The 27,593-nt window shown below is 35.7% G+C and overlaps 1 long non-coding RNA gene across 1 annotated transcript in view; it reads right to left on the bottom strand.

Annotated features, from left to right (window-relative positions):
• Window positions 1–27,593, bottom strand: part of LOC132014572 (uncharacterized) — a 362,056-nt gene that overhangs the window by 312,907 nt on the left and 21,556 nt on the right. The gene's annotated exons all lie outside the window — the stretch shown is intronic.

Below are 27,593 nucleotides of genomic sequence, written 5' to 3'. Positions count from 1 at the left end.
TTTTGAGGACCTGCCATACTGTTTTCTACAGTGGTTACATCAATTTGCCTTTCCACCAACACTGGGTGAGGTTTCCTTTTTCTCTACATTCCCTGCAACACTTCTTATGTCTCATTTTTTATATTTTAGCCATTCCGACAGGTGTAAAGTGATATCTCACTGTGGTTTTGATTTTCGTTTCCCTGATGATGAGTGATGTTGACCATCTTTTCAGGTGTCTGTTGGCCATTTGTATGTCTTCTTCAGAAAAATAGCTATTCACATCCTCTGCCTATTTTTTTAATTGGATTTTTTTTTTTTGGTGTTGAATTGTTTAAGTCCCTGATATGTTTTGGATATTAAACCCTTATTGAATATATGATTTGAAAGTATCTTCTCCCATTCAGTAGCTTATCTTTTTGTTTTGTTGATGGTTTCCTTCACTGTGCAGAAACTCTTCATTTTGGTATAGTCCCAATTGTTTAATTTTGCTTTTGTTTCCCTTGCCAGAGCCCAGAAATAAACCCATGCTATTATGGTCAACTACTCTATGACAAAGAGGCAAGAATATACAATGGGAAAAAGACAGTTTTGTCAACAAATGGGTGTCAGGAAAACTGGACAGCAACATGCTAAAGAATACTGGTTTTAAAAGGTACCAAATTATTAGCTTCCCTGGGGCAAGCACGTGTTCTCTATCTCGTCCTAGGTGGTAGAATGCATTGCTGTTCTCAGTTCTACACCTTTCCTTGTATCTACCCTTTGCCATCTGACTTTGCAGTTCTTCCTGCAAGGAAGTTGCGGAAGTTTACTTCTTGGTTTTTGACTTGGAGCAGAGTTATGTGACTTTCTTTAGTCAATGAGATCTAAATAAGCAGAGGCTTGATACATGTTTATAAGGCAGATTTATCCTTAAATTCTGCCAAAGACATGAGAAGAAAATGCCTGAGTAGCCTACTAATCCCAGAAGAATAAGAGATACCTAGAATAGACCTAAACCTCACTTCCAGCCTATTGCCAAGCCCCATCTCCATCAACTGAGTCCCAGTCAAATCTCAGATACAGGAGCAAGAGACAACTGCTTATTGTTGCCTGTCACTGAGCTTCTGAGTGGTTTTTATTTATTTTTTTAAGATTTTATTTGAGAAAGAGAGCATTGGGGAAGAGGGACAAGTAGATTCCATGTTGGGCACAGAGCCCCACACAGGGCTTGATCTCACGACACTGAGATCATGACCCAGCAGAAATAGAGAGTTGGAGGCTTAACTAACTAAGCCACCCAGGCACTCCTCTGAGTGGGTTTTACTCAGCATCAGTTTCGCCAGAATTAACTGATAAATTCTGTTCAAGACCATGAAGCCTTAGTCTTCCCTTCTACTTTTGGACACTGGCCCAAGAAAGCCTAACCAAAAGTGTCTAAATAGAAAAATGTTTTCATTGCCCTTTATGAATAAAAATACCTTTGTCTATTAGAATTTATATAAAACTCAAAAAAATTTATGTAAAACCCTACTTCCTTATTATGAGCAACCAGGAAAGGAATTATGAGTAAATATAAAAAGGAATTTGGGACTGGGGGGTTGTGTTGTTTTCTTTTAAAATATTTGGTATAGGGGAGCCTGGGTGGTTCAGTGGGTTGAGCTTCTGCCTTCAGCTCGGGTCGTGGTCCCAGTGTCTGGGATCGAAACCCATGTCAGGCTCCCTGCTCTTTGGGGAGCCTTCTTCTCCCTCTCCCCTCTGCTTGTGCTCTCTCTCTCTCTCTCTCTCTCTCAAATAAATAAAATAAAATAAAATAAAATATTTGGTATAGTTTACTTTCCTGTTATTCACATAGGAAGGAATAAAAAAAAAAAAAAAAGAAGAAGAAAACCTCTCAAGAAATACTCCCTTATTTCAGGAGTAGCAGATTAAATAAAATATGTAAAACTACATACACCACCAGGGAAACAGGAAACCAATTCATGGAGCAAGCAGAAGAAAAGAAAGAGAGAACAAGCTATGCAAGACTTAAAAGGGCTCCCAGGAAGACAGACGAGGAAGTGTCTATTCACAAGTCAGGGAAATTGGTAACGAGTTCTTACTCCAGTGTATTATTGAAAGGTTTGTAGCTGGCATTATTCCAAAGTGGAACTCAGAAAGCGTTTTCTCATATAAATGGTTTTCTGCATTGTGATTAGGTTTTACAGTGTTGGGCATTACATTCAGTCATTCATGCCACAAATTTTATTTAACACCTACCATGTACCGGGAATGTATTTTGATAAATAATAAGGATAAAATTTTGAAGACAACAAAAAGAACCTAAACAACAAGAATAGCATTGCTTTTTTGGGAAATGAGTGCCATTATTTTAAGCTAATTGACAAATGACCTTTTAGAGTATAATCTCTCTATAAATTAGGAACTGTGTTGTTCTATACCTTTGTCTGCTGGGTATACCAGAGAGGCTCAAGGAAATTAAGGGTTAAAATAGATGTGTTGGCTACTTTTAAAAAGGAAACCACAATGAGATTACTACATGGAAAGAGTAGGTCAGTTGAAAATGTAGCATACATGATTGATAAGTCAGTCCGGAATGGCTTCATTCTAACTGGCTGGTATTATAACAAATACAGCCAGTAGCTTTAATAGGTGCTTAGCTGGAAAAAAGACAGTTTACTGCCTGCTGTTTTAGACCCCTGATAACAATTCAGGAGAAAGCATTTGAACTACAGTTCCATCTTCAATTAAAGTCTATATTGAGAAAATTTTTCAGAAATATCTCAAGCACATTTTAGATTTTAAAAAAGGATAATTTGCACCAAGGAAGTTTGGAAAGCTATGCTGGGAAGCCATATATAGAAAATCAGAAAAGATTTCCAAATGCCTAACAGCTTGTTGAACTGGGAGGATTCTGCTGGGATAGAGTGAGAGACTTTACTGTCATGCCCACAAATCCTATCCAAGGATAGAGCCTATCTTACTAGATCAAAGTGTGAATTAATTGACTCTTTCCACATAACAGGATCTATTTCAGCTCATATACCAGTTTATGTGAAAATGAGAGAGAACAGCAGAGTAAGGCATAAAGGACTTAAAGGCGGGAATAGTATTCATAACTAACTGAGTAATAGCAAATTAAACACAAGATGGTGCAACTCAGTTTTGAAATTGATGATGCTGAGGATGTCATAAAGAAGGTGTCTAAGAGACAATAAATACAGTTTTGACAAAGATTTATGGCATTTTCAAAATTTAATAGCAAAGAGGAATAGAAGTGAGTTATTTAATGAACAATCTTGATACTTAAAACCAAGATTTTGAGAATCAGGAGTGATACAAAGTTTGAAAGATCAATTACATTCCATTAAAGTATTATTGAAATCAATACGCTTAATTATCCATCTCTATTACTGCATGTGTAAATGTCCTCATAAAGACACTAACAAAGATAAATGATTCCATCTTCAATCAGTTCAGCTAGATTTTATTTAAATAATACATTCTGTATTTCTGATGGATATATAGGACACATACGGAAATAGACAAGTAAAATAAACTTTACCATTTTTTGTATCATCTAATTACCTGTATCATCTAATTAATGTATCATCTAACTACCAAAGAGTCTAACTCATGGATGTCATTGTTCTCCTACAGGTGACTTTACCATATTAGTGTTAGACTATAATTGCTTAGCAGAAAAAAAATGTTTTTATAACCTTTTCTGAACCAAATATATAAACTTCTGAGTAAAAATTGTTTTTCTTACTATATTTTTTGAGATCAATATAAAAATTTAGATATAAGCCTAGACAGCATTTTAAATATCAAAGAAGAGCTAGCTGGCATTTGGGATACTTTTTATCCTTCCGTTTACAAATTAACACCTCCAAATGTGTAAAGGATATTATCTCCCAACTCAGAAAAGGCTGGTTTCTGCACTTACAAATGGATATGCCTTGCTGAATGGGCCAGCACAGGTGTACTGAACATGTGAGAAATAATTTGTTTAAATCAAAAAAAGACTCTGTTTCCATGCAAAAGACATTAAATTTATGGATTTATGTTGAAAGTGAGCTATTAATTTATGCAGACAAAATAAATGCATCAAGGATGATCTAGAATGTTAAATAAAACAAACAAGTCCACAAAAATCATGACTTGAATGGCTATTATTCAACATCTATGATTTATCCATTCAGTCTACAAATACTGAATGAGAACTTACCACATACCCAGACTGCTTCAGTATTCAAATCAGCTAATTTTGAAATTGTTTCTTAAATTCAGAATAGGCATTCCATCAGTTTGTGATCACATGCTATTTCAGGTTGCCCATATTCTATCTGCCACTCTTTTAGTAAGCTATCATATGTCCTGAGGAGGCAAATAACTGTTCCACAATGGGAAAAAAAGAGAGTTTAGAGCACAAGATCTCAAAGTCCTCTTTCAGAGCTAATATGCTGTGCACCAAATGAATAGGAGATAAATAAATAATCAGGTTACAAAATAATTGTAGTGTTAAAATTAATTTTCATATATAAAATAAGGAAAATAAATCTGATAATATGATAGAAAATTTGATAAGTGATAGAAAAATCATGTCCAGCACGTGCCATAAAATACCCGTTATATAAAAGCAAAATGTCCTCTATATACAAAGGAAAGTACATGCAAGATGCTGGTTAAAAACAGCCATCATTGAGCTAGAGATTTGCAGAAATAGAACTCCAAGGAAAAAGAACAGAGGATGCCTTTCCTCTCCATGTCAGCAACAACAGGAAGTTCTTCAAAGCCTGTGCTTGGGCAATGGGGTGGGGGTGGGGATGTGGGTGTGCATGAATGTTTTCTTTTCTCCATGAAGTTGCTTCAATTTCAGAATTTCCTTAGAACCCAGGTGAGACTCTGGACTGAAATCGCCTTAGAGAGCACAAAACTCTGCATGAAACAACTCTAGAGTTCTGAAGGCAAAGTCAATTTCCATGTTAAGTGCAAAGAATCATCTAGGTTCCAATTAGAGCTCAGTTCCATAATGCTATGCCAATCATTTAAACATATTTGCTCTCTTTTTATGATAAATAAAAATTGAATAAAGTATTCTGTCGGAGTCCACTGTCTCTTCTTTTGTGGAGGTCATAAGAATTCCCCTAAATCTGAAAACACTATCTCCACGTTGTGTCACTATAACACATAATAATATCAAGGCTAAAATATGCCATAAAATGAAGCATCTAAAGTGAGATATTTTTAAAGTCTTGAGTTGCCTGTATTTGTTATTCTAAGAGAAACTGTAGGAATAGTGACATTAATTATTGAACTGAAGGTAGATGAATGCATTCTTCATGGTGTTCAAAAGCACTCTGGGAGCAGTCTCCAACCAGAATCCCTTCTGAGCACCTGCGCCTGCTTTCCAAGGTGCTTTTCCTGTCCTGACACCAACAAAGTCCCTCTTTTTTGCCACAGACTTGACTTGAAAGAGAATTGAAAAATCCACATGCTGCCTAACTTTATTTACTTGGTTGGTTATTAAGTCACTAACTTATCCTCACATAAACTGCTTTTGTGTTTCTAGGTGCCAAATATAGAGAAATCCCAGCTCTTTCTTAAATGTATTACTGAGAACCTCTTTGTCCTCTTCCCATCAAATAGACCCTTATGTATACTTGTCACTTGTTTTATGTGGGAGACTCTGAAAACACTCCAGTCAGAAATAAAGAAGATATAGTTCCCATTTTCTCCATGACAGAAATCTAGCTTCAGAACACATTTTAAATCCCTCTTTCTGAAGACAAGAAGGGCTTAGTTAAAGAATTCAGATAAAAGATGACAAAATTCCATTAAGTGACAGTAAACCAATATGCACACAAAGGCAAGACATGAGGAAACAGGCTCGAGTTATAAGGGATTTGAATTTGATATTATAAAGAATTAGTGACATAAAAATCATGAAAATTTATCAACAAAGTAATTGAATATGCTTTGTTTTGATTGGAGAACTTTCCAAATGGAATAAAAATAAAACAGAATCTTTTAAAGGCCTCTTACAGTGTTGTGATTTTATGATTTTTCTTTATTGTTTTCATCTCCATTTATATTCTATTTGTAACAAATTAAACTATCCTAACCATCTTAGCCCCTTGGCTCAAATAAATTTTATTTCTGAGTCATGATGGATGATAGCTTCTGCATCAAAAGAGAGCCCTAACATTTACATATGGTACTTGTTAGTAGTTATGAAATCATAGACAACCACTTGACAAATTGTGAAGCTGGTCCATCACCCCCATTGATTCCTGATTTGTTTCTTTTCCTCCCTCAAGGGCAACCTTTCTGACTTCTTCTAAAGTCCAAAGTCTTCATGTTTCCTTTTTCTTCATCTGGTTTTCACAATTAATGTAAGTTATTGATAGCACCTTAAGACAGAATTGTCCAAAATATGCAGAAAAGAATATTAGGTCCTTACTATATTAATAGGATTATTTGAAAAAAGACCCCCCAGGGTCAAGTATATTTTAAGAGATGTTGTGTTAAATACATATAGATACATTTTTTAGTGCTTGGAGTTTTAATATGTTAATGTACATTATGACACACCAGGAGACAGCTATAGCAAGCAGCATTGCCCAAACTTATTTGGTTACAGAAGCTTTTTTTTCTTTTTTTCTGGAACAACTCAGGTGGACTTTGAGATCTCTGGAAGACTCTCTGAGAAATCCCAGAAGAGAAGTATGTTAGATTTCTGAGAGGTCCTCCACCCTGAGGTTTTATCGGCTCTTAAAACTATTAAGTCAGGTTCTATGGCCATGCATCCAGGAGTTTCTAACTTGAGCTCCTAAGTTCATTCTCCATACACATGTTAAGTTGATCTATAAGACTAAAGTAATAGAAAAAAGGCAACATTTGGACCCAAAATACAGCTGTTCTCAAAAGCATATGGTCTAGAATAAACAGACAAGCCAGAACTAATTTTTCAGACATATTGTTTGCATTTAATTCAAACACACCTTAGTGCTATCTTTCTATATTAAATATTAATTTTCTTCAATACAATTTAATGAATTCAAGAATTTTTGTTTAACATTTATTATGTGCCAAGCATTATCCAAGAAAAAAATCAATAAATATTTAATAATATTAATAAATATGATAATATTCAATGAGATAAACTGTTTTACAGGTACAGTACACTTTATTAAATGCTAACCAAGGAAGACCTTGTTAAATCAATATCTAATGCAAATCGACTATGGGCTATTTTTCAAATAACTGCAATGAGATTTTTATTTCTCTTTTAGGCTGACTTCGATAAAAGATGACTAATTCTTTGTTAAGTACTTATTTTTTTTTAGGATATATTTACATTCTTTTCATATTTATTCAAAATTTAATGACCAAAATGTCCATTAAAATAGTCCTTTAGAGTCTGACTTTCCTAACCTAAAGTATTTCATGCTGTAAAAGTTCAGTGAGTTCCTTCAGACTGTAAAAATCTCCTACCCTATCTTAAAGGTAACACATAGAATATGAACAAAATGATTCTATAACACTTAATTCTATGCCTATTCAATAATGGACAAAGTCTAGCACCATTAGTAAATTACTGCTTCGCTGTATTAGTTAGCCTGAAGATATTAATACAGTCTCCAGCTGTGCCTAATTTGTAATCTGTAAGATGCTAATAACTTCCCTGTTTGCATATATGATGCTTTGCTCAGCATCAAAAAAAAGTGAGTCTTGATTTTCAGTCTAAAGAAAAACAATTTTCTGTACATTTGCAATAAAACATCAAATCAATGCAGAAAACACCAGCAGTAATAAATTAAAAGATCATAGGTGAGGTACGAAAAGGGTATGTCAAATTGAAGGCTTCATGCTGTTATTATACAAATTGGTCTTAAAGTCAAGTAAAAACAAATGCCAAGGAAGACAGCAGTTTCCACCAGGACAACAGAGTGATATGAGAAGGCTAAATTATCTAGAAGAGTCAGTTCTATTACTACCGTTCTTTTGCTAACTCTACCAAACAGAATCTGAGGACTTTCCTTCCAGGACAGTGATAAAGTACTTGGTAAATTAAATGTTATTAAATTTCAAGTGCATCATTTTTATCCGACTGCATCTGTAAGATATTTTAATAAGTTATACATGCGTTAGATACATAAAAACATGTGGGTAGCAATTGCACTGGAAGCACTGTTTTGGTAAACACATTTGATTCAATTTTTATAACTGAAAATATTCAGCTGGACCACTAATGTTTTGAACCGAAGAAGCATATTTCATCTACAGAACTCTGTATTTTTTAAACATCATCATTAATCCCCAGAACACACCTGTCACTATAGGGAGGTCTAAGACTAGGTGTTCTCCTAACAAGGAAAAAAATTCTTAGACATGGTGTCTAGAATCAGAGCCTTAAATCTCAGAAAATCCTAAAATTCCAGTAACAGCTATAAAGTTTTAACACACTCAAGCCTTTCAAGTCAAAGAAATCCCAGAGTACATCTAAACTTAGCTTTGAGAGGAAAGAAACTACACCTGAAAGGGACATCATATCAATTTCACCACAAGATTTTGCCCTTCTGTTAAATCAAACCCAGAAACCCAGATTACAATAGTCTCAATAGATGACAAGAAGTATGAACTTGTAAGGACTTAATCTAGATCTATACATGTGTGTTTTTCATTTGAACCTTGTCTTTCACACTAGCAAATTATTTTTAAAATAACCTAATCCCCATTAGATGTAAGAATATGTGTAGCAAGTCAAATGTTCCAGCTGAGAGCTCTTTTTTTTTCTTTTTATAGCACTTTATGTATTTTTTTAATATAATTTCTTATTTTTTATAAACATATATTTTTATCCCCAGGGGTACAGGTCTGTGAATCACCAGGTTTACACACTTCACAGCACTCACCAAAGCACATACCCTCCCCAATGTCCATAATACCACCCCCTTCTCCCAAACCCCCTCCCCCCAGCAACCCTCAGTTTGTTTTGTGAGATTAAGAGTCATGATTAACTCCCATTTTCGGTTTATCCAGGCTGTGGAAAAATCACATTATTTGAATGACAGTCACAGGTGAGAAGGAAGAAAACACACTGCTCAGAAATGTTTCCTAATGTTTCAGAAGCAACTAGCTCAAAGGAATTTCTGGAGGAAACCATCTAAAATTACAGTACAATAATTATATTTCCTCTTTATTTACAGATGAGCTGAAGAGGGAAATTCTGTACATGATTGTGGGCCAGGAGTTGGAATACAGTGATGAACAAAAATTTATTCTGTTGTCAGAGAGTTCATAGTTAGAACATGGTGATTTCATATTTTATGTATTTGACACAATGATTTTAAGTACTTCTGATGTTGTTTTTTATTTTCCAAAGTGCTAATATATCCATATATTGCAACAAAAGATTCAGTCTTACCTACTAGAGATGTTAAGACTAGAGAATCACTTTTGATTAATTGTATATTAATTTTATTCATGCATTTTTTCATTCAGCAAATATATGTTGAATAGTTACTATATGCTGGCCAATGTGCTAGATGCTAACAATGCAGTGATTAACCACACAATCCTTGTCCTTTCAAATGGTATTTATTAAGCTCCTACTACATGCCAGGCATTGTGCTAGACTTGGAGATATAGCACTGAACATAACAAAGAAGACTTCTGTCCTATTGGAGCTCGCATTTGAGTGGAGAGAGAAAAATAAGTAAATAAGTGATTAAGATGAGATGGAAGGTTTCTCAGGTGTTTAAGTGAAAATAGAAGTCACTGAAAATGTTCAAACAAATGAATTCAATGTATATTTCAAGAAGGTGGCCGTATGGAAAATAAAAAGAAAGCAGGGATATGATGAACCTGCTATTGCAGAAGTCCAGACAAAAAAGATGTCAGTAGAGAGGAACAGACAACAACAGAGTGATTTCCTGGGAACAGAGTAACTCCAAGATTTCAAAGATAACAGTAACAACAACAATGATACAATAATATTAGTTAAACCAGTTTAAAGTATTTGTTGTGTACCTGTCAATGTGTACCTGCAAACTTATACAGATTTGCTATTAATTCTTCTAATTATACCACAGATAAGGTATTAGTATTAACTTATTTTACATACAATAAAACTGAGGTTTAAAGTGGTCAATCAGTTTGCAAGATCACATAGGTACTAAGTGGCATAGAAAGACTGAACCCAAGCTTCTGACTCTAAAACAGAATGCTTAATTCTTTTTTTTTTTTTTTAAGATTCTATTTATTTATTTGACAGAGAGAGTGAGCACAGACAGATAGAGTGGCAGGCAGAAACAGAGGGAGAAGCAGGCTCCCTGCCGAGCAAGGAGCCCGATGTGGAACTCGATCCCAGGAGGCCGGGATCATGGCCTGAGCAGAAGGCAGCTGCTCAACCAACTGAGCAACCCAGGTGTCCCCAGAATGCTTAATTCTTAAAGGAACAATATACTGGTAAGAACATTTACCACATATAGCATAATAGTCTGAGTCAACAGTAGTATGTTTTATACAATTATTTATTATAAAACTAGGATAATTAATGATAGTATGAGCTATATTAACAATTATCTACTAAAATAAGTTATATAAACAGAAGTTATTATTCAGTTAGCAAAAGTGTTCACTCCCAGTTGTCCTTTGTTCACTTCTTCCTCTTTCCCCAGTGTTAGAATTCTGCAAGGCTCTGTCCTAGGTCCACTTATCTTCTTTTCTTTATTTGTCACTTTAGCTAACCTCTTCTCAGGGATTCAAAAATCATTTTGCCAGTGACCCATTATCAATAAACTAGACTAGAATTCATATATCCAAACGTCTTCCAGGTATCTCTATTTGGTATCTCACCAAGCATATCAAAATTATCATGTCCAAAAGTTAACCCAATACAAAACCTGCTTGAAATCCTGTTGCTGTCTCTCAGTAAATGATCCTCCATTTATCCAATTTGGGGGAACATAAGCCCAGAAACTCACCTTTTCCTTCTTCTTCATCATTTCCATTGCACAGTCCACCACCATGACTTGTTTATTCCACCTGTACATATATTGCTGATCCCTCCATTTGTCCTTTTCCTCCATTTTCTCTGTCTTATCTCTTAATTGTATTATTGCAATGACCTCATGATCAACCTCATTCTTATCTATTCTATCACCTTTAATTCAACCTTCTTCCTCAGCAGCAAATATCTTTATAAAACATAAATTGCTTCCCGTCATCTCTTTTTACCTTCTCCGTGTCTTCTCATATCTAACAAGAGTTCCAGACTCCTTACCATTATGGAGAACTCCCTGCATGCCTGGCTTTTGCCTACTTCTCCAGCCCCATCTACGGCCACCAACAGCCTGGCACACACATTATTTATATCAGTCACCCTACAATTCCTCAAAAGAAACTCTTTGCACAGCATTTCATTCTTCCCCAAATGCTCTCTCCTCTACTCTTCCCCGTGGTAGTCCCAAGCATATCATCAACATCCCATCTTAGACTTTTTAATTTTTCAGAGTCTTGATCTAAATTTGATTTCCTTGTTGCATTATTCTTATGACACTATGTATTTTTTAATTCTTTATTTATATATTTTTGTGCTTTTATAATTTTTACTCCTATACATCAGGAGTAAAAGTTGAGGTCACCCCATGATTTGAAAACCCAGAACAGCTGAAGTGCTGCTTATTCAGTAGGCTCCCACATTGTACTCTTTATCAAAATTTGCTATCAAGTCAGTGTTGTGACAGCCTTCTTTGCCTGTTAGTTGATTGCATGAGAATCCCAAAGTGGCTAGAGAAATCTCTAATTCCAGGTCAGCGGAATCAATGTTGTGTTCTTTGTGGGAAGCATTTCTCCCTTGGAAACTAAATAGTACCTCTCAACTAACACAATCCAAATATGTAGCAATGGGAAGAAAAGTTTGGCATGTAAGTTATAAGAAATAACAGTGAATGGAGGCACTCTTACTTTCACATCTTGATTCCCACATCCATGTGTTCTGGCCATGGGAAAAGCTGCATCATACATTAGTCACTGGTTGAACATATATACCCCATCTCCATGCATAATAACACCAAAAGCATTGTAGATGTTACAAAATTTCAATGAGGATAAATTATTGATTCCTCCATGACTAAAGAAAGGCTAGCCTATTCCTATGGAATGTGTGTCAGAGTTGGGACTTAACATTGGTTTCTGGCTGTTGTCATACTATGCACTTAGCAGTACAAGTGGCCAGATCAGTCTCAGTGAGAAGAATCTCTACTTTGAGTATGCATATTCTCCTTCCATGTCATTATGACATTTTATTCTTGATGCCCTCAAGCAAGCAGTAGCACTGAAAAGGAAAATGCCCAAAGAACAGGTCATCTCATTCACCTCATTACTGAAAGCCCACTATAGTGGGTGTGCTTTGGTAAGCCTCCATGTGAGTCACAAATATGCTCAACACTCTGAATACATTCCAAATTTCCAAGGATGTGTCTCTTCCCCATGCGTTCTTATCACTGATTTCCCAAATGTGTTGTTTCTAGGCCCTTCACCATCTGGATAAACTGTGAGCTATTTACCTTGACTCCATGTAGATCTTTTCTTCTATCAATATCTCTTTCTAGACAAAGAGGATGACAAGATATACTGCTTGATATTCTGTCCCTGAAAGAAATTTCATTCCCCATTGTCCTTCTGAACTACTCCTAAGTTAATGCTAAGCATTGAATTCTGGCTGCTACCCGCATATTATGCAAAACCTTCCACAAATCAGGCCTGAATATTTTCTTTCTAAGTCAGGATTCACCTTATGAGGCACAGGGGTGGGTTGAGTGAGAGATTTTAAGGCAACAGGAGTAAATGCAATGGAGAGTTTAAGCACTTGCTCTTGACATTCAAATGTCTTTAGGGCTGCTAGAGCCTGATATGACATAAGTGAACTTCCACCTAATGAGAGAATGTTGTTGCTTATCCTATTACTGCTTGGTGTTTCAGGTAACATCCATTTTGTAACAGACATCTTAAGTTACATGTTACTTGTTGTTGTATGGTCAAGGCCCAATATCAAACCAAGATTTATCTCAAAAAGTAAATTATTATTTGTGAAAAGGGTATAACTTTGCTTTAAAACCTTAAGGATCTGTGGTGCAATTCTCCTGGAGTTACAGTCTCCCAAAGAGCATACACAATTGATGTAGACACTTTAACACAACTGGATCCACAAAGTCACAAGGTTAAAGTAGTGGAACAGCTCGCATAGTAACTTGAAGCATTTCTAAAGCCTTCTTTTGCTATTGGCCCCACTCAAAACCAGCACCCTAGTAATTCACTCAAAAAATGGTTATTCTGGGGCACCTGGGTGGCTCAGTGGGTTAAAGCCTCTGCCTTTGGCTCAGGTCATGATCCCAGGGTCCTGGGATTGAGCCCCGCATCGGGCTCTCTGCTCAGTGGGGAGCCTGCTTCCTCCTCTCTCTCTCTGCCTGCCTCTCTGCCTACTTGTGATCTCTGCCTGTCAAATAAAGAAATAAAATCTTTAAAAAAAAAAATGGTTATTCTGGGGCACCTGGGTGGCTCAATCAGTTAAGTGTCCAGCTCTTGATTTTGGCTCAGATCATGATCTCAGGGTCATGAGATCCAGCCCCATGTCGGGCTCCTCACTCAGCTGGGAGTCTGCTTGGGATTCTCTCTCTCCCTCTGCTCCTCTCCCTGAGTATGCTCTCTCTCTCTCTCTCTCTCATAAATAAATAACTCATAAATAAATAAATCTTTAAAAAATGTTTATTCAGACATGGTATATTTTACCTCCTGAATCTAAAGAGTAGTCAGTTCTTTTCTTATGGGAGAGCACATATGCAACAATTTGTCTTTCACTTTGAATGGGACACATCAATATTCCCAGACTACTAAAATTCTAGAATCTTCAACCACATGCAGGATCCTTGAAATTTTATAAGAGTTTCTGAGATATTGGGACGCCTGGGTGGCTCAGTTCATTAAGCAGCTGCCTACAGCTCAGGTCATGATCCCAGCATTCTGGGATCGAGTCCTACATCAGGCTCCTTGCTTGGCAGGGAGCCTGCTTCTCCCTCTGCCTCTGCCTGCCACTCTGTCTGCCTGTGCTTGCTCTCTCTCCCTCTCTCTCTCTCTCTGAAAAATAAATAAATAAAATCTTAAAAAAAAAAAAAAAAGATTTTCTGAGATATTTATTTCCTATTTCCTCTTTTTTGGATCTAATCTGCATGATGTCATCAATGTAACAGACCATAAAGACAATGATGTGGTATGAGAGAACCAAGGTATTTTCGCATCCGATTACCCAAAAAAAAAAAAAAAAAAAAAAAAGCCACTTCAGGTCTTCCAATTCCATACAAATTTTAGGATCAGCATTTCCATTTCTAAAAAAAGGCCACTGAGGTTTTGATAGGGATTGGACTGAATCTATAGACTGCCTTGTGGAATATTCCAATTTTAATAATATGAAGTCTTCAAACCATAAAAAATAGGCTGCCTTCCCATTTATTAAGGCCTTCATTAATTTATTTCAGCAACATTTTGAAATTTTCAGAATACGTATCTTGGTTAAATTAATTCCTAAATATTTTATTTTATAATGCAATTGTAAATGGAATCATTTTCTCAGGTTCTTTTTTGGCCTGTTCATTGCTAATATATGGAAATGCAACTGATTTTTGTGTATTGATTTATTGTCCTACAGCTTTGCTGAAATTATTTTAGTTCTAATAGTATTTTTGTGTATTACTTAGGATTTTCTAAATATAGGATCATGTTATCTGTTAATAAATACATGTTCGTTCTTTTCACTTTGGTTATCTTTTACTTATTTCTCTTGTCTAATTGCTCTGATTGGAACTTCCACTACAGTGTTGAATAGCAATGGTAAAAGTGGCCATCCTTGTCTTATATTTTCAGTATACAGGCCTTTGCACATATTTTGTTAAAATTATCCCTAGATATTCACATTTTGATATTATTGTACATGGTATTTTTAATTCCCATGTCCAATTCTTTGTCACAAATCTATAAAAATACAACTTGACTTTACAAATTGTATCTTATACATTGAGACCTTGTTAAATTCACATAAGAACTCTAGCAGCTTTTCTATGGATATTTTAAATTCTTCTAATTCATTATTATATCATCTGTGAATATAAAAAGGTTTAGTCTTTTCCAATCTATGTGGTTTTGTTTTTTCTAATTTTAATACACTGGCTAGATCCACTACTATTTTATAACAAATAATGTCAACAGTGGACCTCCGTGACATGTCCCTGTTCATTAGTGGGAAAGCATTCAGTCTTTTACTATTAGGCATTACATTAGGTTTTTATAGGTTTGCTTTATCAATTTGATGGATTTATCCATCAATCCATCAAATGGATTGAGGTAGGTTTTTATGGATTTGCTTTATCCATTTGAGAAGTCCCCACTAGTTCCTTACTTGATGGGACTCTATCATGTATGATGGTGAAACTATTTCAAATTACTTCTCTGCATCTATCAAGATGATCATATGTGTTTTCTCCTTTACTGTATTAATGTGGTGAATTACATTGATTGATTTGTTTTAAGCCATTGTTTTTCTGAGATAAATTCTAATTTGTCATGACTTACTATCAACTTCTTTGTATTGCTGGATTTGATTTACCTATTATTTTGCTTGGCATTTCTGTATCTATATTCATGGGAGATACTAATCCTTAATTTTATTTTCTATAATATACTTGTTTAGATTTTGTACCATATTAATATTAGTATCATAAACTAAGAGTTGTTTCCTTTTTTTATTTTCTGAAAAAATTAATGCAAAATCTGTTTTACTTCTTCTCCGAATGTTTGAGAGAATTTCTTCAAAGCCATTTAAGTCTTGACTTTTCATTAGGGAAAGTATTTTAACTGTGAATTCAATTTTTAATAGATATAAGACTAGTCAGTTTTTCTACTTCTTCCTGAAACAATATAGTACTTGTGCTTCTTCACTGAATTTGTTCATTATTTAATTTAATGGCATAAAGATGTTCATAACAATCCTTTGTTGTACTTTTATATCCCATAGAATCTGTTAGCAATGTCCACTGCTTCGATTTCACTTCTGTTACTGATAATTTATATTTTCTTTCTTTATTTTCTTGACCAATCTAAGTAAAATGTTACTCTAACTAGTGTCAATTTGGTAAAATTACAATATAAGAGTATTATATAGGATTCATTTTCCTCCACTCATTTTTAAGCTATTTTAGTTATACTTGATTTCTAAATACTTTATAAATGTCATAAAACAATTATTATACATTTTCCTTGAATAATCATTTGTCTTTTTTTTTAAGATTTTATTTATTTGACAGCAAGAGAGAGCAGAGAGGTAGGGCAGGGGGAGAGGGAGAGAATGAATCTCAAGCAGACTCCCCGATAAGCATTGAGTCAAACATGGGGCTCACTCTCGTGACCCTGAGATCATAACCTGAGCTGAAAGCAAGAGTTGGACCCTCAATTGACTGAGCCATCCAGGTGCCCTTCAATTATCTTTTAGAAAAATTAGAAAATAAGAAAAAAATTCTTATATATTTTATAAAGGATTTCTTTAACTCTTTTTGTACTGTTGGCCTGCTGTAACAAACTTCTTCAACTTGTTTCTCTGAAAATAGTTCTAATTTGACTCCATTTTTAAAGAATATTTTGTGATAGGAAAAAATTTTTTTTTCCTTTCAGCAGTTGAAAGAAGTCACTCCAGCTTTCTGGCATGTGTGCTTCAAATAAGAAGTAACTGACTATTTCTAGCTTTCTTTCCTTGCATGTTAATAAATCCTTTGTCCCCTAAATGCTTTTAAGATTGATTTTCTTTTTATCACTTTTCCAGAAATTTTACTATTATGTATTTTATGGGATAATTTTCTTTATTCTCTTTTCCTCTTTTTCTTTTTTAATGCTGTTTGTGTTCATTGAGTTTCTTGGGTATTTGGATTTACAAAGTTTTGATTAAATATTTTTAAAAATGGGGGGGCTGCCTGGATGGTGCAGTTGGTTGAGCACCTCACTGTTGGTTTCCACTCGGGTAATGATCTCAAGGTCATGAGATCAAGTCCCACGTACAGCTCCACACTCAGCATGGAGTGAGACTCTCTGCCTCTCCCTGCTGTGTGCTCTATCCCTCTCTCAAATAAATAGATATATCTTTAAGAAATTTTGTATTATTTCTTCAAATATTTTTCCACTCAATTCCTGGAATACAATTACAGTATCTTTTACTGCTTTATGTTGTCTCAGAGGCCACTAAGTATCTGTTCATTATTTTCAGCTTTATATTTTCCATGCTTCAGTTTGGATTGTTTTATTTCTGCTATGTCTTCAAATTCATTGATCTTTTTCAATGTCTGGTATCCTCTTAAGCCCTCCCAGGATTTTTTTTTTTTTTTAACTACTGACAGTGTATTTTTAGCTCTAGAAATTCCATTTGCTTATTTTATGTATCTTCCACTTCTTTTATAATTATGTTTATATTTTCTTTTAATCTTCACATGCATCTATAGTTGTTTTAAAATTCTTTCCTCTTAAAAAATTTTTGACATACAAGAAGCTTTATAAAATTAGTATTTACACCTTGATGATTTTGTATATATGCATAACACACAAAACCCTCACCACAATCTATGCCATAAACCTATTCATCACCTACAAAAGTTTCCTCCTGCCCTCTTAGCTAATAATATTATTGTTGTTGTTGTTGTTATTATTTTGTGATAACCCTTAACATAAGGTCTGCCATCTTAGAAAAATTTTAAGCAACACAGTATTGCTAACTACGGGCACTATGCTTTAGAGTAGATGTTCAGTACTTATTTATCTTGTATAACAAAATTTTGTAGCCGTTGACAAATATTCCCCATTTCTCTCTCCCCACAGTCCCTGACAACCGCCATTCTACACCTCGCTTCTATGAGTTTGACTATTTTACATTCTACATACAAGTGAAATTATGCAGTATTTGTCTTTCTGTGTCTGACATATTCCATTTAGCATAATGTCCTCCAGGTTCATCTGTGCTGTTGCACATGGCAGAAATTTCTCTTTTTGACAGCTAAATAATATTTCATTGTATGTACATTTTCTTTATCCATTCATCTATCAGTGGACATTGAGGTCATTTCCATATAGTGACCATTGTGAACAATGCCACAACGAACATGGGAGTGCAGGTATTTTGTGGAAATCTAGATTCCATTTCCTTAGGATGTATACACACCACGGTACTGGGATCACTGGATCATACAGTAGTTTTATTTTTAATTTTTAAAGGAAACTCCACATTGTTTTCCATAATGACTAAACTAATTTACATTCCCACCAACATTGTACAAGAGTTTCCTTCTCTCTGCATCCTCAGCAACACTCACCTTTTGTTTTTTATAATGACCATTCTAACAGGTGTAAGGTGATACCACATTGGTTTTTGCCTTGCACTTTCCTGCTAAGTGGTGATGTGGAGCACCTTTCTCACACACCTATTAGTTATTTGTATGTATGTTTTCTTTGAAGAAATGTCTGTTCAGGTCCTTCATCCAATTTTTTATGGCAGTGGGAAAACTTAGAGGAGCAAAATAGGGAGAGCTCTTCCACATCTACAAAGTTCCCTGCAACTATTCTAGGGCTACACACCTACAGGGTGAACACCAAACCAGTTGTTTACAAATTTCAATTTGTTGCACAACCAACTTAATAGCAACATGAATGAAAAGAAAAATTAAATGTTCAGTATAATCTTCCTACTGTCATAGTCAGACCATAAGCTCCCTAGGCCCTGTGTGAACTCAGAATTATTCAGCTCAAGATACTTAGTGGCTTTTCATTGCCCAACATCACAGAGTCTCACTTCTATATATGGAAAAGCTTGATATTAAGGCAGACTCAAGAAAATCCTTGTACAGAATTCTCGAGCTCTTTCTGTATATAGCTCTTTCCTCTCTGGAACACTGCCTCACAAATTCCAGTTGCCTCAGCCTACTTAATTCCAATTTCTGTCTCTCAAGCCAGTGAAACTGCTACACTCTGCTTGGATTTCCTCTTCGTGCCACATGATACATAATTTGTTTTCAGGAAGAAAGGATAATCAAAGATCATCTAGTTTGTCTCTGCTCTCTCAATGACTACAATTCTTGCTTGTGGTTCAGTTCCTGGGACCATTTCTGGTACTAAACACCCTCTCAATATTCAGTTAGGAAAACAGATGTAAACTAGGTATTTCAAATAAGAATAGATTTAATACAGGTAAATAAATGACTACTAAACCATTGGAAATGCTGAAAGAATGAACATCAGGGAAGGTCACCACTATATTTAAGATATGTTATTAGCTTTGAGAAAGTTAAGAAGTTGCAGAAAATGCAGCAAACCACAAACAGTAATTTTATACACTTCCATCACAAATACAAGTGACTTGTAGGAAAAAACCCTGAAGGTCACTGAAAATATTCATGTCTGCTGAAGCCTGTGCATTTTCCTGCCACTGTCAGAGGAATAAAAATATTGTATCTTCTTATCACCTACCTTCTATGTTGCAGAAAAATATAATACCTTATATATTGCAGAAATATATAAATACCTTATATACTGCAGAGATACTCCTCACTGAAGGATAGAAGGGAGAGATGGTTTAATATAAGGAAAGAGAATTGACTAAAATTAGCAAAGGGAAATGTGCATAAAGAGTAGTAGAAGAGAAACTGGGTACAAACTTAAATTTGTCCTTTCCCTAATGGAGTCACAAGGACAGTACTTAATTCTCCCAGCAACAATGTGTGGCAAAACATGTAAAGTGTTGCCAACTAGGGAAATTCACCCAAGCCTTGGTATCCAAAGATTCCATTGGAGATCATTCATAGAGGATACAACACCTACTTGACTAACCTCAGCTACTTAGAACACAACCTCCCAGTCAAAGTGTTACGGAGTGGTGCAAATCTCCAAGCACACAAAACAGGGTTACCAAAATCACACCATTTGCATAAACTGTCTTGCGTGACCTAAGTCCTGAGGCCTACCACAACACTTGTAGCAGGTAAGATTCTCCAAAGACTCAGAGCTCAACTCCCAGGAGCCAACAATGAGAAGACATAGGAAATGGGCAGAGTTTCAGCAGCCTGGGCCTTCTCGTTAGCCCTTTCCTGCATACTTTGTTAAGCTTTGATTTCATTATTGATAAAATAAGGCTGTTGTTCATAATAAATGCAATTATGTACGTAGAAAGTTCCCATCATATGACTGATAAGGAATGAATATTTTCTATACTATTTAAAAAAAAAGAAAAATGATTTACATAGCCTTTATTTTAAAAAAATATTTATTTATTTAACAGAGAGAGAGAGAGAGAGCACAGCAAGGCAGGCAGCAGGCAGAGGGAGGAGAAGCAGACTCCCTGCTAAGCAAAGAGCCTAAGATGGGGCTCGATCCCAAGAAGCTAGGATCACAAGCTGAGCCTAAGGCAGATGCTTAACAACTGAGCCACTGAGGTGCCCCCTTACATAGCCTTTCCAGCATCAAAATATCCGTGTGGTTTTACAAATAACATGTAATTAATTTATTAATTAATTATTTAGCAAATGACATATAATTAATTTATTTTTGCTGTATTATACTATCCATTCAATGTGGTTGTTCAAATGTGTTGGCAATTAATAGAAACTCTTACAGAGGTATTCCATTTATACTCATTAACTAGAATTTTAGTTCCAGGGTATGTTCACATTATATATAGGTTGTGCTCTGCACAGGGCACTTAGCTGAGAGAGCAAGCCAGGGACTAAAAACTAGTGTAAGTTTTGCCTACCAATCTGTATGACATAAGCTCCATCTACCTTGGAAAATCTTTTAGTTTCATACATACACCTGAAAGAGCTAGTGGTAGCTGTGTCACTGTTGCTACCCCTGTGTTAAACAGTCAAAACTAATAATTTAGTTAATAGTGGATTAAAATACTGTCAACATTACAGTTATGGATTTATTTGAGGAAATTTGAACCTTCTAAATATTTACCATACAAACCCTAATTACCATTTTATTGAACACAAGATGTATAATTCACCTAAAGAAACAATATGTTCTATGATATATTGAAACACTTTGATTTGGAATAGGAATAAGCAGTTGATATTCTTCCAAAAAAAAAAAAATGTGCACCATGAAAATATTCTACACACAGAAGACCATTTCCAAAAGCCACAAAGAGATTTTGCTCAGATCCTCTGGTGTTTGTTTTAGCATTACAGCCATTAGCTCTTGTTATTAGATTCTCACAGGAGACAGGAAGGATTACTGCTAATTGTAGGCAGTATAAATTAACATGTATGCTGATGACATTTTAATGTTCATGACAAATCCGCACAAATCTTGGTAGGCTTTGTTGGATTTACTGGATTAATTTATGTAATTGTCAGCATATAAAATTAACTATGAGAATCTAGTCAGATACCAATGAATGACTTTTGCCTAAAACAATTGATCACTTACCTGCCTTTCCCTCGGAAACTACTGACGATATAACTTAATGTCAAGGACTCCGTAATCCCAACAAAATCATAAATATTGAAAATACAACCAGGCACAAGTTTACAAACATCAATTTTCTGGCAGATCATAGTTGCCCGTATCTCACGGTTCTTTCTTTATATTCTCCTTTCCTTTCCTTTCTTATGCAGGAGATGTTAGTCTAGGTTTTGGTACCTGAACACTACCTATTTTATCATGTGTCTATAAACGGCAGGTCATGAACAATGGAGTAACAATTTTTACAAGTGTCTCCATAACACGGATGAGGTTAGAGTGTGTAAAAGGGAGAGGAGGATGAAAATAAGGAATGATATTTCTGTCACCAGAGGACTTTTCTGCCTGTTTCCTTGGCTTCTAAGCCAAAGCAACCTGGGAATAAAAGCATTCAATCTATTGCAGTGTTCTAGTTCTTTCCAACTCTTCCCAACCCAGCCCACACTCCAGGAATATTCAGTCCAGAAAAGTGAGATTTTACAATATAGAAAAGCAACTCTCAGTCTTATCCAACTCTTTTATTTTAAAGACTTACTAATTTATCTGAGAGAGAGAGAGACAGACCATGTGCACACAATGGGAAGAGACAGAAGAAGATGGGGAGAGAGAGAATCTCAGGCAGTCTCCATGCTGAGTGCAGAGACAGACAGAGCTCCATCTCATGACCCTGGGTTCACAACCTGAGCCGAAATCAAGAATCAGAAACTTCACCAAATGAGCCACTCAGGTACCTCTCAACTTTTTAAAATCACATTTAAGGAGTGTGACTGATATTATTAGCTGACTCAGTACCAATATCCTCTCTCCATCTGATGCAGAATCAAGATCTGACTCAGTGCATATTCCCCAGATTCTACTATAGCTAAGGACCTCTAAATGCTTAATAAAGTAGGAATTAAGAATTCTGTGAATTCTGGCCCTCTCAGCTTCTTCCTTCCATCTTTCTCCCTGGGACTCAGACAGATTCTACAGGTGTAGCAATCGGCTTGCAACTAAAATTCCTGTCATTATTCATACTAAGAATAACAGAACATGTGCAAATACTGCACTAGGGTTTTCTATTATTTGCAGCCAAATACCCTCTTAACTGGTGGAAGCAGCATCTCTGTTTATAAGTCCTACACAGAAAAGCTATTCCACCCAGCATCATCAATACAGCTGTGAGGCTGCCCATTTCTATGGCAGCATTATGTCTCTATAATTGCCAGACAAATTAAATGTGGTTAATTGTCACATATTGTTCCCAGTTAGAGTGACGTTTGATGTTTATGGTAAAAACAATGCCATTAAGATGACTGAGTATAGACACAAAAACCTCCCTAGAAGAGATGAAATCATTATCAGTAAGCCACACCTCATCAGAAAAGGGCTATGCTGGTTCAGGCATAGTTTATGGTGATTGTTGCAATGGCAAGGCAAGAGAAAAGGGCCAGCAGATTAATTAACAGCCTCATTGACTGGCTTTTAAACCCATCCCAATAAGTCTCTAAATATTGGTTTTATTGATAACAAGTGCAAGCTTAGTGCTATCACAAAGAAAGCACTGCCATAGTGTATGAGGATAGAGTCACAGAGCACACAAGAAAGTTTGACAAGCACCAGAAAACATTCTGTGGTAGAAAAGAAAATATTTGTCTTGCTACTCACACAGTAGAGCAACATTTCTATATCTTTACTTCTCAAGAGGGCAGACCATTTTTATACTAAGTGAGAAAAGGAAGCACTAAAAATGGTGATCATGACATTCATCTGCTTCTCACCAATCAATATTTGTCCAAAACCGTTCCACATCACACTGCATGTAAATGAGACAATGCCAAAATTGCTGCAATCTGGCAGAATTCTTGGTATAGAGTGACTGTGATCCAAGCTCCAATGCTTGCATGGATCCCTTCACCAAGGAAATAGCCATTGTTCACGGGACACGGTGGAGCTGGTGTCCTAAATGGCCTATATTGGCCTAAATGGTCCTCAGCACTGGCTGTTCACCCGTCTGTCTATGCAAGGCAAAAATGCTTCAATTACAATGACACTATAAAAAGAATCATTGATATACTTGGAGAGACTGCTTACAAGGGTATCCATCCACACCAAAGTAAATATCATATTGTTAATTGTGGCTGACATGAAATTTGCAAAAACACTTTAAGTTATTTGTATTACTAACAGCCATCTGAAGTCTTTTTTATTTCCTTAAATCTGCTGCAATTTTCTGAATGAATTTTTATGGACACATGTAAGGAAACAATTAGAAGTGCAAATAAAGAATTCCCTGAAGTCCCACTTATCTTGTGTGATTAGAACATTGGTAAACAAGTCCTTTGAAAGGTTCAGGCACTCTCTCCCATCTTCTCCTCACCAGGATATGATAAACCAATCTAGTGAAGAAAGAGTGCAACTGACATCTGAATTATCCCCTTCGAGAGATATCATGTAACATTAAAAATTGATCTTTTTACCTTTTGATGTTCCCCGAACTTTCTCTCTCTGTTAGTCTGTAAGATTTTTCTTTTAAGCTAGAAGTAACAAATTTTTCAGGAAGACACTAGGATCCTTTTCCTCTACGAGTGGAAATGTATTTGGTATTCTATTCATCATAGTTCAGTCCTCCTCACAACACTATTATAAGTACTTCAATTATATGTATACATGGTATTTCTGTATATTCAAAAAACTATTGGTGGTATTCTCAGAAAGCCAGGATCTGTTTATAAATATGTTCAATATAAATGGAAAAATAAAAATTGAATATACAGCACTAGTCCCAAGCATGACAGGGAATCCATCACCTGCTCTGCCCTCAAGGGAGAGGAGACAGACACAAAAATAACAATAATACAAGTAGAAATTGATGTGTCAGAAGAGAAGTAAAATGAAACAATAAAGGAGTTCGAGGGGATGCTCTTCCTGGCTGGGAGACTGGTGAAGAATTCACACAAAGAGTCCACCTGCAAGGGTGCAGCAAAAGAAGTTTAAACAACTAAAGAAGCAGAGCCACACCTGATAGCATGCACAGAGGGACTGACAGGAGAAAGGCGGGCAAACAAGGCATAATAAATTCTGTGCTTTGTCATGAACGTTGGAAGCACGAAGTAGTGTGGGAGAAAGTAAGTCCCAATTAAGTAGATGACTCACATGAAATACACTGGCCTGAAGAAATTGAAACTTTATTAGATAATCATGACCTTTTTTTTTTTAAGAGTTTATTTTTTAAACAGAGAGAGCGTGAGCAGGAGGAGGGACAGAGGAAGAGAGAGAATTTCAAGCAGACACCACAACAAATGCGGAGCCTGACACGGAGCTCCATGTCACGACCCTTAGACCATGACCTGAGCTGAAATCAAGAGCCTGACATTTAACCAAGCTGCCACCCAGGCGCCCCATTCTTGACAATGTTTATGACATGGTAATCCTACCACACGAAAGCAACAGTCACAGCCTGGAAATGTCTTCTAATGCTATTGTGCAGATGAGTGAGTGGGGGCAGATTGCCAAATTTTGTCTCTAGCACACAGTGCTGCTCACAGAACACTCATCCATCTGAGGTCTTTTTCCTCAACCAGTCCTGCAAGGGATATTTGCTTGCTCCAGAAAGAAATACGCAAATTCATCAAACAATACAACTCCAAGTCACAGGGGATCACAGGTTTTAACTTCAATTCATGACAATTTTGAGATTTGGATTAAGACTCTCTCCATAATCTTTGTGACCCCGAAGAATTCCTAACTTCTTTAAACATCTATGCCTACTTATAACAATATCCCAAGTTTCCCCATAGTGTTCCAGCAAAAAGGAAACATATAAGAGATTTTCACATAGAAAAGAGTCACAAATATATCAGTATAATTAAATTACATAGAATCTGAAAGAATGTAAATATATATATATATATCTGTTAAACACAATGCCGGTTCAATTTCCTTAAACACTTGACAAGACCTATTTTCTGTGAGATTTCTCGCTAACAGGCCCTCAGTCACATTAAGTGTTCGCAAAGTACATGGAAGTTGTATTTTATCGTACAGCTCTAATTGAGCTGTCTGGGTTAAAGAAGCCGAATGTTACGGAAATGTTTATTATACAAGCACACTTAATCTGAAGTTGGAAAGGAACATTTCTGTAGCTTCGGCTGTAATTTATCCCTGCAAAAGGCAAGAAAAAAGGCCTTTTATCACCCTCTCATTTCAGTGAATTATGTTTATGGAGTCCTTCTACGGCTATGAATCTGGTTTCACTCCAATGTGAAGAGGAGTTAAGTCCCAAATCTCTCTCAGTTGAATCTCATTATGTTCCTTGTCCCTTGTTTCCCATCCAGACATATGCCTTCCCCATACATACCGTGCAGTCACAGTCATTTACGCCTGCTCTTACTTATAGCAGCCATTTATTTATAGCAAGGCAAACAATGTGTAAATCTAGGTATCTGGAGACATTTATTATTTCAAATATTTTAGTTTCAAGTTAACTTTCCATTGGGGAATAAGTTATTTTTCTTGTTTTATTTATTTTTTTTTTCAGATGGTGGTACGGTAAAGGAGAGTCTTCATTTTGCTCGATTGATGTTTTCCTCCTCTTTGATACTTTTGAATCTGATTATCTGGGTGACATTAGCAGCCAATAAGATTAAGTATACATAGATTAAGCACAGGAGGCAGAATTAAATAATTTTTCTCATTTTATTTTGTTCTACATTAAAACATCAAAGACTAATAAGTTCATCGAAATGGGCAGTATTACTTGTCAAGAATTCACCTGTGTTTTCTTATAACAAAGGAGATATTCTTTATGTATAGATCATAATGTTGCTTTCAAAATCTAAATTTATCTTAAAATTTAATAAAAAAAGCCTACATAATTTCATTGGAAACACTTCATATAACTGTTAGTCATCTAGAAAATAAACCTCCAATAAATAATAACAATTCAAATAAGGAAACAAAATATAGTGATGAAGAAATCACTCTTCCCAACATGAAAAAATCATGTGCTATGTAGTAGCACTGACTAATAGGCTCACTCATAGAGCAAACATTTATTGAGTGCTAACTATGGTTCAAGCACTCTTCTGGGTGTTTGTTAGATGACAGTGAACAGAGCCCCCCAAAATTTCTTCTGTTCATTGAACTTACATTCCAGCCAGATGAAAACCATTCCATAAAACAAGGAATAGGAAATAAGAAAAAATTACATAACCACCCAAAAGTGGTTGATTAATTTTATTTTATAAATTTTAATAAGGTAGAACACAAGTATTCCAAATGGAATTTGATCAGAATACCAACGTAACAATCTCCTCTCCTGTGACATAATAAACTTTTTTCTTAGAGCCATCTCTCTCTGAAAACTCTGGAAGAGGAACTGTTATTTCAGTATAAACCTAAAATAGTAAGTCAAGTCTTGATTCCAGCAACTATAGTAACATAAAACATGAATGGAATTTCATTTAACAAAAAAGTTTCTTAAGGTAGAGTAGAAGAAAAAGCACTTAAAAAGTTTGCTATCACACAACCAAATGTTGGGATTCAAAGCCACAGGTATTCTCTCCAAAGCTCTTCCCACAACACCTTGCTATGGCAGAAAGTGGTAGACCTAGAGAATGTGATGGAAACTCAAACACAACTACTGATATGGCAATTTCTTAAAATACATCAAAATTAAGTAACCATTGGGGCACCTGGTGGCTCAGTTGTTTAAACCTTGAACTCTTGATTTTGGCTCAGGTCTTGATCTCAGGGTCATGAGATCAAGCTCCAGATCAGACAGGGTCACTCAGCCCTGAGTCTGCTTGAGATTCTCTCTCTCCCTCTCACCCCTTCCCATGTTCTCACACACACTCGCTCTCTCTCAAACAAATAAATAAATCTTTAAAAAAAAAAAAAAAAAAGTAACCATTAAGGGAAGTGATCAACCACCAAAAAATTGGTTTTTCCTACCACATTCAAATGTATAATACTCAAAAGCAATAATAAATGCACTCTTGAAGTGAAAACAACTAAGTACATTTTAAAAACAACAAAAATGGTTTATTATACATTGTTTTCAGATCCTAGATAGACAGGGCCAGTGAGTGTGGAGAGGATTG

The sequence above is a fragment of the Mustela nigripes genome, chromosome 1 (genome assembly GCF_022355385.1).
Source record: "Mustela nigripes isolate SB6536 chromosome 1, MUSNIG.SB6536, whole genome shotgun sequence".
Taxonomy (NCBI): Eukaryota; Metazoa; Chordata; class Mammalia; order Carnivora; family Mustelidae; genus Mustela; species Mustela nigripes.
This window is presented reverse-complemented; position numbering and strand designations above follow the sequence as displayed.